Source organism: Macrotis lagotis, chromosome 2, assembly GCF_037893015.1.
Source record: "Macrotis lagotis isolate mMagLag1 chromosome 2, bilby.v1.9.chrom.fasta, whole genome shotgun sequence".
Lineage (NCBI taxonomy): Eukaryota > Metazoa > Chordata > Mammalia > Peramelemorphia > Peramelidae > Macrotis > Macrotis lagotis.
This window is the reverse complement of record NC_133659.1, coordinates 90,344,727-90,354,646: the sequence shown is the minus strand read 5'-3', so window position 1 is coordinate 90,354,646 and position 9,920 is coordinate 90,344,727. Positions and strand designations below refer to the sequence as shown.

The window sequence follows — 9,920 nt, the reverse complement described above, 5'->3', positions numbered from 1 at the left end:
TCTTTTTCCGCAACTACCAAATTTCTATGAGAATCATCTGGGCATGCATCAACCAACATAGACAAATGCACTTGTGTGCATGTTTGTTAGAGACTATATATGTATGCATATGTAAATCTATATGCATGCCTATATGAATGTATCTATGTGTGTACATGTGTGTGTTTCTATGTGTGCATATATATATGTATGCATATGCATCATAGGATCCCACAGTATCAATTATTTATTTATTTTTAAGCATCAGTCTTGACTTCTGTAGCAAAATGGAATTTACAAACTCTTCATTAAATAAACTGATTCCCAGACCTATGTTAAAAACTGTTGTGCTGGGCTGAACTAACTGAATTGAACTAGTTTTCTTGGAGTACATCAGAACCCTGACCACCTATGACAAATAGAAGAAAAAGTACAACTTGTTTTGTGTAGCTCACCATAGTATAGTCTCTGGCAACTATTTGCCAGTCTTGGAACTCAAGTAACATCAAGGCTTTCCCTTGGAAATGACTACTTGGAATTACCCAAACAAGTCCCAAGAGTTATTAATTGATTTATGGGAAAAAAATAATGAGACTGAAATTGTAATAGCTAAGGAGAAAGAGAAGTATATATGGTGTAAGGCAAATGTACAGATTATGAAACAGGCTGTTGTATCAAAATACAACAGAATGTGCCTATTTTTGAGGAAGGAGGAACAGCAGCACCTTATAAACTGGACAAGGAAGAAAAAAAACACTTGAAAAAAATTAAAGAACATTGAGTTAAAACTGTCTCAACAAGTACAACAACTACAAAGGATGGCCACACAATTAGGATTAGATTTTTAAAAGTTAGATATTAAAACAATCCTGGATGTGAAAGACCTGTTGAATAAAAGTGATGCACAGATACTTCAATATCCACAAGGTGATTTCTCCAAATGGACAATGTGTTGCATTACTGGACTGAGAAAAATGATGATCTCCAGAGAGATATAACACTGGATCCTGAAACAGCCAATCACTATCTCATTGTGTCTCTCAATCTGAAGAGCGTGAAAGACACGTGTCCCCCAAGATGTCCCTGATAACTCGGAGAGATTCAACTATTCTGCCACAGTGCTGAGTGCTCAAAGATTCACATCAGGTATACACTACTGGGAAGTGGAGGTGGCAGGCATGACTGAATGGGAAGTGGGGATCTGTAAGGATTCCATTAGCAAGAAGGGAAACCCCTCTTTGTTACCTGGAGAAATAATGGCTCTGAAAAACCTTCAAACTCAGAGATAACTTCTGCCTTGAAATCTCACACACTGGGGGTAAGTTTCACATGGAAAAAAACCCATAGAAAAGATTGGTATTTTCCTTGATTACGAAAATAGACATGTATCATTTTACAATGTTACAGATGGATTGCTTATCTATAGTGTGTCAACTATTGCCTTCCAAGGACCTCTTTGGTCTTTCTTCTCTCCTTGCTTTCAAAATGAAGATAACACCTCCAGATCTCTTGTTATTTCCCCATGTGTATCCATTTAGAAAGTTCATTTATAGGTCTATGACTAACAAAGGGTCAAAGTGATAACATTTGTTCAAGAGACTTAATTACAGGTAACTGAAAACAAGTGGTGCAATGATTTATTTTTCATGAATTGAAATTGTATGCTGAACTGATCCATAAAGAACTTGAAGCTTAAATGTCAAAATAGACCTTATCTTTTCCATTATATTCACACAATTAGTAAGTATCAAGGGTCTGAGGTTGGATTTGACCTTAGATCCTCCTGACTCCTGAGCCAGTGCTCTATCTAAGGCATCACTTACCTGCCCCCAAAACATTTATACCCTATTCAATGTCCAATTGCTTCAACTTCATATAGTACTGGGGACTCCTTCAGTGAGTGAAATAAGTCCCACCTTCCCCAAGTGATTTTTTCTTTTTTTTATTTCTTTTTTAGGTTTTTGCAAGGCAAATGGGGTTGGTGGCTTGCCCAGGCCACACAGCTGGGTAATTATTGGTGTCTGAGAACGGATTTGAACCGGGTCTCCTGACTCCAGGGCGGTGCTTTATCCACTGTCCACCTAGCCACCCCTAAGTGATTTATTTCTACATATCTCAAAGTATCTTGGGTTATCAGGTAAAGTACTGGTCCCTTTGCTGAGTTCCACTTCATGACCTTATCAGAAGTTAAATCTTTCTGTAAAAGTTTTGTTAGTGATGAAAAGGAGTTCTCTAATCAACTTACCTTTTATTTGGAACATTTAATATTTTGATAGATTAATATTTTTCATTTTTTTTACAACTCTGCATTAAACATTCCATTCTGAGAAAGGGGTTTTGACAAAAGAAATCCTATGCACAAAAAAGATTAGAAGCCTTGCAGTGGAGATTAGGATGATTTATTGACTAGGGCTACACACCCACTCTCTTCTCCCCTCTTTCCCCCCAGTTGAACTGACTTTGACTCTTAGGAGGATAGATGCTTGTCAGGAAAGACATTCAACTTTGCTGTCATAGAAAAGGATGAAGTCCTTGAGGTCTTTTTATGTTTTTCCATTTGTGGACTGACAAAACCTCCCTCTGAGACCCTAGAATCCTCCTGGTATGAAGCATATGTTTGGGGAGTATGTGACTATAAAAATCTTCCAATTGGTCTACTGAAAAAATCTTTAAAGCAAGTTGTACTATTTAGGTGTGAAATTTAATATTTTATATACTAAGATGCACCATTTTTCTTTATCTGAACATTTGATCAGCTGCTATATCTAATAAACATATGCTAATGATTTGGGGAAAAAAAAGTGACCTGAGATCTTGGTGTTATATTTGTTTTTCCTAAGGAAATATATGTTTGAATTATGATGAAATTATGAACTAATAAAAAATGTTATTTGGCATACAAAAAAATAAAAATAAATAAAAACTGTTGTGCTGATAAATGTTTAGTAACTTGTTCCCCATAAAAAGAAAAAATACATATATTACATATATTTTGTTCATAAATTTTACTTATATGAATTAGTAGCAATTTACAAATAATAAAAATTATAATATAATCTTTATTGTAAATTCCATATAACCAATTGATTTGAACAGAATGTTTTTTGCTGATTTTTTGGCAAACTCTTGTATCTCATCTATCTCCAGTTGCATTTCCAACATAATTTGACAAATTGAACTGTATTCCAATTCCCTAAATTTAACCCAATACTTTTATTGTCATTGAAGTACAAAACGTAGCAGAACAGAGACCAACAGAAGTTTGCCAAAATCACTCGCAGATCCTAGCAAGCACTTTTCCTCAACAATCCTAAAGGAGGATCTACACATGGAGAATTTATAGAACTTGATATAATACTAAATTCATTTTAAAAAGGAATCAGAATATACAGGAGAAATATAAAAAAGAAATGGTGATGAAAGTAAGAGAGCTCTCCCAGATCCAAACTATATTATTAAAGCAATTAGTCATTGAAACCATCTGTAAATGCTGAGAGAATAGAGCAATAAATAAATGGATCAGACTGAGACAAGTAAGATTCTGAAACAATAGAATTCAAAAACCTAGCCACAGTTCCAAATGGAGACTTAACAATGTAACCTTATAATAAGGAGAAGTCAAAGAGCAAATTGGCAGCTAAGTTGCACATTGGATAGAGCAAAGAAAGAGTCAGAAAGACGCATCTTCCTAGTTTAAATCTGGCTTCAAACACTTACTAGATTGTGACCCAATGTAAATGACTTAGCCCTGTTAGCCTCAGTTTCCTCATTTGTAAAATGAACAGCAGAAGAAAATGACAAACAACTTTAGCATCTTTGCCAAGAAATTATGGCATATGAATATAAAAATTATTGCTGTGCTATAAGAAATGAGGAATACAGAAAACCATTTAAAGATTTCCATGAACTGATTAGAGTAAACAGAGCCATTAATGTGAAACAAATAATCATTACAATAATTAAGAAGAGATCACCAAAAAAATCACATATGAATATAATAAAATTATGAAGATCAAACATGACTCAATACCTTATACATAGTTTTTGGTCTTTTTCAAAGAATTCATAAAAATTATTTAAGATTTCTTTTCATTTTCTTTCTCTTTTTCCTCTTAAAAATACTAATTATTGTCATTCCCCAATTGACAAATGGTCAAAGGATATGCAAAGACAATTTACAGCTGAGGAAATCAAAGCAATCCATACTTATATGAAAAATTGCTCCGAATCATTACTTATTAGAGAATTGAAAATTAAGGCATCTCTGAGATACCACCTCACAACTCTCAGACTGGCCAATATGACCAGAAAGGACAATCTAAGAATGAGAAAAATTTAGGATTATGCTAAGAATGAGAAAAAATGCCATTACTGGTTCTATGCACTGAAAAGATAATGAAAAAGGGTAAAAACATCGCTTGTACAAAAATATTTATAGCAGCCCTGTTTGTGGTGGCAAAAAATTGGAAATTGAGTGAATGTGCTTCAATTGGGGAATGACTTAACAAACTGTGGTATATGTATGTCATGGAACACTATTGTTCTATTAGAAACCAGGAGGGATAGGAATTCAGGGAAGCCTGGAAAGATTTGCCTGAATTGATGCTGAGTCTAAGAATGAGAAAAAGTCTAAGAATGAGAAAAAGAATTAGAGAATCCTATACTAAGGTAAGGTTAAAATGGATGCTTGATTTAAACAAAAAGAGCAATTCCAGGGGCAGCTAGGTGGCACAGTGGATAAAGCAACGGTCCTGGAGTCAGGAGTACCTGGGTTCAAATCCAGTCTCAGACACTTAATAATTACCTAGCTGTGTGGCCTTAGGCAAGCCATTTAACCCCATTTGCCTTACAAAAAAAAAAAACCTAAAAAAAAAAGAGCAATTCCATAAACCAAATAGTAAAACAAGGAATGGTTTAACTGTCAGATCTATGAGGAAAAGAATTTGTGACCAAAAAAGATAAAAATTATAAGATTCAAAATGGAGAGTTTTGATTATGTTACAACTTTTCTTGATAAGCTAATTACAAGCTAATTCCCTTAGTGGTAGTTAAAATTATAATACTGAGAACTTCTCCTTTTGAATAATACTATTCATATGAGATAAAATCTTTTATTTCAAATTTTTTTCAAAATTTTCAAGCTTATTTTTTCAAATTATTAGGTAAATATAATCTAACATATAAGCAACAAATGTATCCCTTAGAGGATGATTTCAAAAGAACTGAATCGTCCTTATTGTGGGTATTCTAAAAATGCTATTCAAGATCTTTCTTTATGAAGGTTTATTTTCTGTAATTCTCACCTATGTCTTCCAATGATGTCATTGGACATCCGCAAAATGTTACTGAAGTCTTTATATAGCACTTGACATTATATGAAACCCAATATAGATTTTGCCCTATAGTTGTTCTTACAACTGGGCTTACTGAGTTGTTTTTTTTTTTTAGGTTTTTGCAAGGCAAATGGGGTTAAATGACTTGCCTAAGGCCACACAGCTAGGTAATTATTAAGTGTCTGAGACTGGATTTGAACCCAGGTACTCCTGACTCCAGGGCCCGTGCTTTATACACTGTGCCACCTAGCCGCCTCAGTTTACTGAACTTTAATTTTAAGCTTTTGGGACTTGGGAACAATCTGAAATAGCTTGTACATGTACAGTTATATTTACCATATTTCCATATTAGGGATGTTGTTCTAAATTTTAGTTTATAGTCTTGTCTCTTTCTTTTTATCTCTATGACAGGATATCTATGTTATAGTGAGCACTAAAAATGATTAAAAGATTTTTTCTTATAATTCTAATAACAATGTATAATTTATGTTTATTAATATATTAACCAATAATAAAATTTACTTTACTTTCCTATGGAGTAATATCTTCTCTGAAATTGAATTTGTTAGCAATATTCTTTCATAAGCTCAAAACTAGTTGCAATCTCATTTGATGCTTAAAGACATTAAAATGACATATTGCTTTATGATGCAAGTTTTTCTCCTATGATAACCTGATAGAATTTTCCAAAGTGATGAACTCTATTTTATTAATGCTATTCAGTTTTTTGTTGTTTCTGAAGTCAATATTCTGTTTCCTATGAAAATCAGACATTTTAATTTAATAACTGAAATTAGTTGCATATATTCTATGCAATGTTACTCACTTTAAATTTTTGAATTTTTTTATATTTTTTCTTCCCTGTTTATTTTTCCAATTACATGCAAAAATAGCTTTCAACATCAATACTTTTCCAAGATTTTGAGTTCTACATTTTTTCTGCCACAATATCTTTTCTTCCCCTTTTCCCAAAGCAGTGAACAATCTTATATAGGTTGTACATATGTTTAACATATTTCCATATTAGTCATATTGTTCTCACATTTTGTTTAAAGTCTTGTCCCTTTGACTGTGACTACAAGACAAGAAATCTATGCTTTTAGTGATTAATAAAGTAGGAAAAGCACTGACGTTTTACTGAACAATGAAGTATGGCAAATATCACATTTTATTGAATAATAAATTGATAGGCAGCAGTGAAATAAAGCACAAATTTTTTTTCCCTTTGTTGAATTAGATGAAATTTAAGGTAGAATCTAGGTCAATCTCCACCAGAAGCATGACTCCCAAGAACAGTATTATGCTTCACTTGAAGATTTGCCATGATAGGGAATCAAATTTATTCTGAGAAATTTGTTTATTTGTTTCTCTCTCTCTCTCTCTCTTTCATATACATTATATATATATATATATATATATATAATTATTTAAAATCCTTAATTATATAGTGCTGAAATATTTCACTCCAACTTTTACTCAGTGATCCTTATTCTATAAAACATTTGGTTTTTTTCAGTTTTATTTATTTAAGGCAATGGGATTAAGTGACTTGCCCAAGGTCATGTGAATTTAGGTCCTCCTGGCTTCAGGGTTGGTGCTTTATCCACAGCACCTCCTAGCTGCCCCCAGGAAAACATTCTTAATGTTTGAATACAATTTTGGTAGCATGGGTCAATCATTTAATAAAAACTAATTATGATGTTCTTTTCAACTAAAGCTGATATGACATGCTTTCAATATCCTTGAGTTTCAAGAGTTCTTACCCTGGAATCTGGGAACCCATTGATTTCTAATAATTTTAAAATGTTTTTTCATATAATTTATTTCTTTTGTAATAATGTGCATTTTATGTTAAGCAGTTAAACTTTATTCTTAGGAGTACATAAATTTCATCAGAAAAAGAGATCCATGATACAAAAATATTAAAATCTCCTGAAGATAATATCTCTTATAAAATATGGCACAAAGAACAGACCTCTCCAGAGTTGTTACCAGGGCAGATTAGACTAGCACTGTCGAACTCCAACAAGCATAACTTGCATCTTATAGAATTTAAAGTTTTACAAGTATTTCTATATTGATTGAGGAAGATGAGGCAAGAAAAAGGAAAATAATTCATCCCCAGACAATACTGACTCATAATATCCTGCCTTTCACCAAACAAGTTTTATAATTTTCACATGAACTACTTTCTAAACATGACTCTGTACCTTGTTCAATTGATCTTTTGATCCATGAAACAGCTCACATTGATCTTAGTTAAATTTCATCGTTAGCATCTGGCCTTTTAAAATATTTTTTCCTTTCCCTACAAGTCTTAGATTCTTTTGAATATCAGCAGAATAACATCATTTAAATAGCAGACTGTCATCACCTTAAAAATAGAATTGATAAAAGACACTAAGTTGTAGCAAGCATTGTGCTAAGAATGAGTTAAAAATATGAACAGTAAATTATATTTTTTTCTCTATGATATTATAATCTATTGGAGGAGATAAGTCATATAATACATAAAACAGAAAAGCATAACATAAATGTATATAGGCTATCAAACCATTTATTTTTCAATTTATCCATATAGAGCTGAATAAAGACATCCTATAAATGAATTTAAAATGACTTTAAAGGCATCTAAGAAGTATTAAGAAAGAGTGTCTAGATTTAATAGAAAAACAATTTAAAGGGTAGTAAGGGATGAGTTTTCATGATATCTCTAAGAAGGAATGAGTTCCAAAGAAAATTTATAGAATGCAGGCAGTTCCTTAGCAATCCTCCTCCATTCCCTCAAGAAGAAGGAAAATAAAAGCTACTAAGAGGGCATCATCGACTTGAGAAACAAATATTTCTTTTTCCGCAACTACCAAATTTCTATGAGAATCATCTGGGCATGCATCAACCAACATAGACAAATGCACTTGTGTGCATGTTTGTTAGAGACTATATATGTATGCATATGTAAATCTATATGCATGCCTATATGAATGTATCTATGTGTGTACATGTGTGTGTTTCTATGTGTGCATATATATATATGTATGCATATGCATCATAGGATCCCACAGTATCAATTATTTATTTATTTTTAAACATCAGTCTTGACTTCTGTAGCAAAATGGAATTTACAAACTCTTCATTAAATAAACTGATTCCCAGACCTATGTTAAAAACTGTTGTGCTGGGCTGAACTAACTGAATTGAACTAGTTTTCTTGGAGTACATCAGAACCCTGACCACCTATGACAAATAGAAGAAAAAGTGCAACTTGTTTTGTGTAGCTCACCATAGTATAGTCTCTGGCAACTATTTGCCAGTCTTGGAACTCAGGTAACATCAAGGCTTTCCCTTGGAAATGACTACTTGGAATTACCCAAAGAAGTCCCAAGAGTTATTAATTGATTTATGGGAAAAATTAATGAGACTGAAATTGTAATAGCTAAGGAGAAAGAGAAGTATACATGGTGTAAGGCAAATGTACAGATTATGAAACAGGCTGTTGTATCAAAATACAACAGAATGTGCCTATTTTTGAGGAAGGAGGAACAGCAGCACCTTATAAACTGGACAAGGAAGAAAAAAAACACTTGAAAAAAATTAAAGAACATTGAGTTAAAACTGTCTCAACAAGTACAACAACTACAAAGGATGGCCACCCAATTAGGATTAGATTTTTAAAAGTTAGATATTAAAACAATCCTGGATGTGAAAGACCTGTTGAATAAAAGTGATGCACAGCTACTTCAATATCCACAAGGTGATTTCTCCAAATGGACAATGTGTTGCATTACTGGACTGAGAGAAATGATGATCTCCAGAGAGATATAACACTGGATCCTGAAACAGCCAATCGCTATCTCATTGTGTCTCTCAATCTGAAGAGCGTGAAAGACACGTGTCCCCCAAGATGTCCCTGATAACTCGGAGAGATTCAACTATTCTGCGACAGTGTTGAGTGCTCAAAGATTCATATCAGGTATACACTACTGGGAAGTGGAGGTGGCAGGCATGACTGAATGGGAAGTGGGGATCTGTAAGGATTCCATTAGCAAGAAGGGAAACCCCTCTTTGTTACCTGGAGAAATAATTGCCCTGAAAAACCTTCAAACTCAGAGATAACTTCTTCCTTGAAATCTCACACACTGGGGGTAAGTTTCACATGGAAAAAAACCCATAAGAAAAGATTGGTATTTTCCTTGATTACGAAAATAGACATGTATCATTTTACAATGTTACAGATGGATTGCTTATCTATAGTGTGTCAACTATTGCCTTCCAAGGACCTCTTTGGTCTTTCTTCTCTCCTTGCTTTCAAAATGAAGATAACACCTCCAGATCTCTTGTTATTTCCCCATGTGTATCCATTTAGAAAGTTCATTTATAGGTCTATGACTAACAAAGGGTCAAAGTGATAACATTTGTTCAAGAGACTTAATTACAGGTAACTGAAAACAAGTGGTGCAATGATTTATTTTTCATGAATTGAAATTGTATGCTGAACTGATCCATAAAGAACTTGAAGCTTAAATGTCAAAATAGACCTTATCTTTTCCATTATATTCACACAATTAGTAAGTATCAAGGGTCTGAGGTTGGATTTGACCTTAGATCCTC

The 9,920-nt window shown here is 33.2% G+C and overlaps 2 pseudogenes; both read left to right on the top strand.

Moving 5' to 3' along the window:
* The first annotated feature begins 503 nt into the window (after positions 1–503).
* On the top strand, positions 504–1,517 carry LOC141511907 (putative E3 ubiquitin-protein ligase TRIML1 pseudogene; annotated as a pseudogene).
* A 7,144-nt stretch (positions 1,518–8,661) lies between these two features.
* Positions 8,662–9,675, top strand: LOC141511906 (putative E3 ubiquitin-protein ligase TRIML1 pseudogene; annotated as a pseudogene).
* Positions 9,676–9,920: the final 245 nt, after the last annotated feature.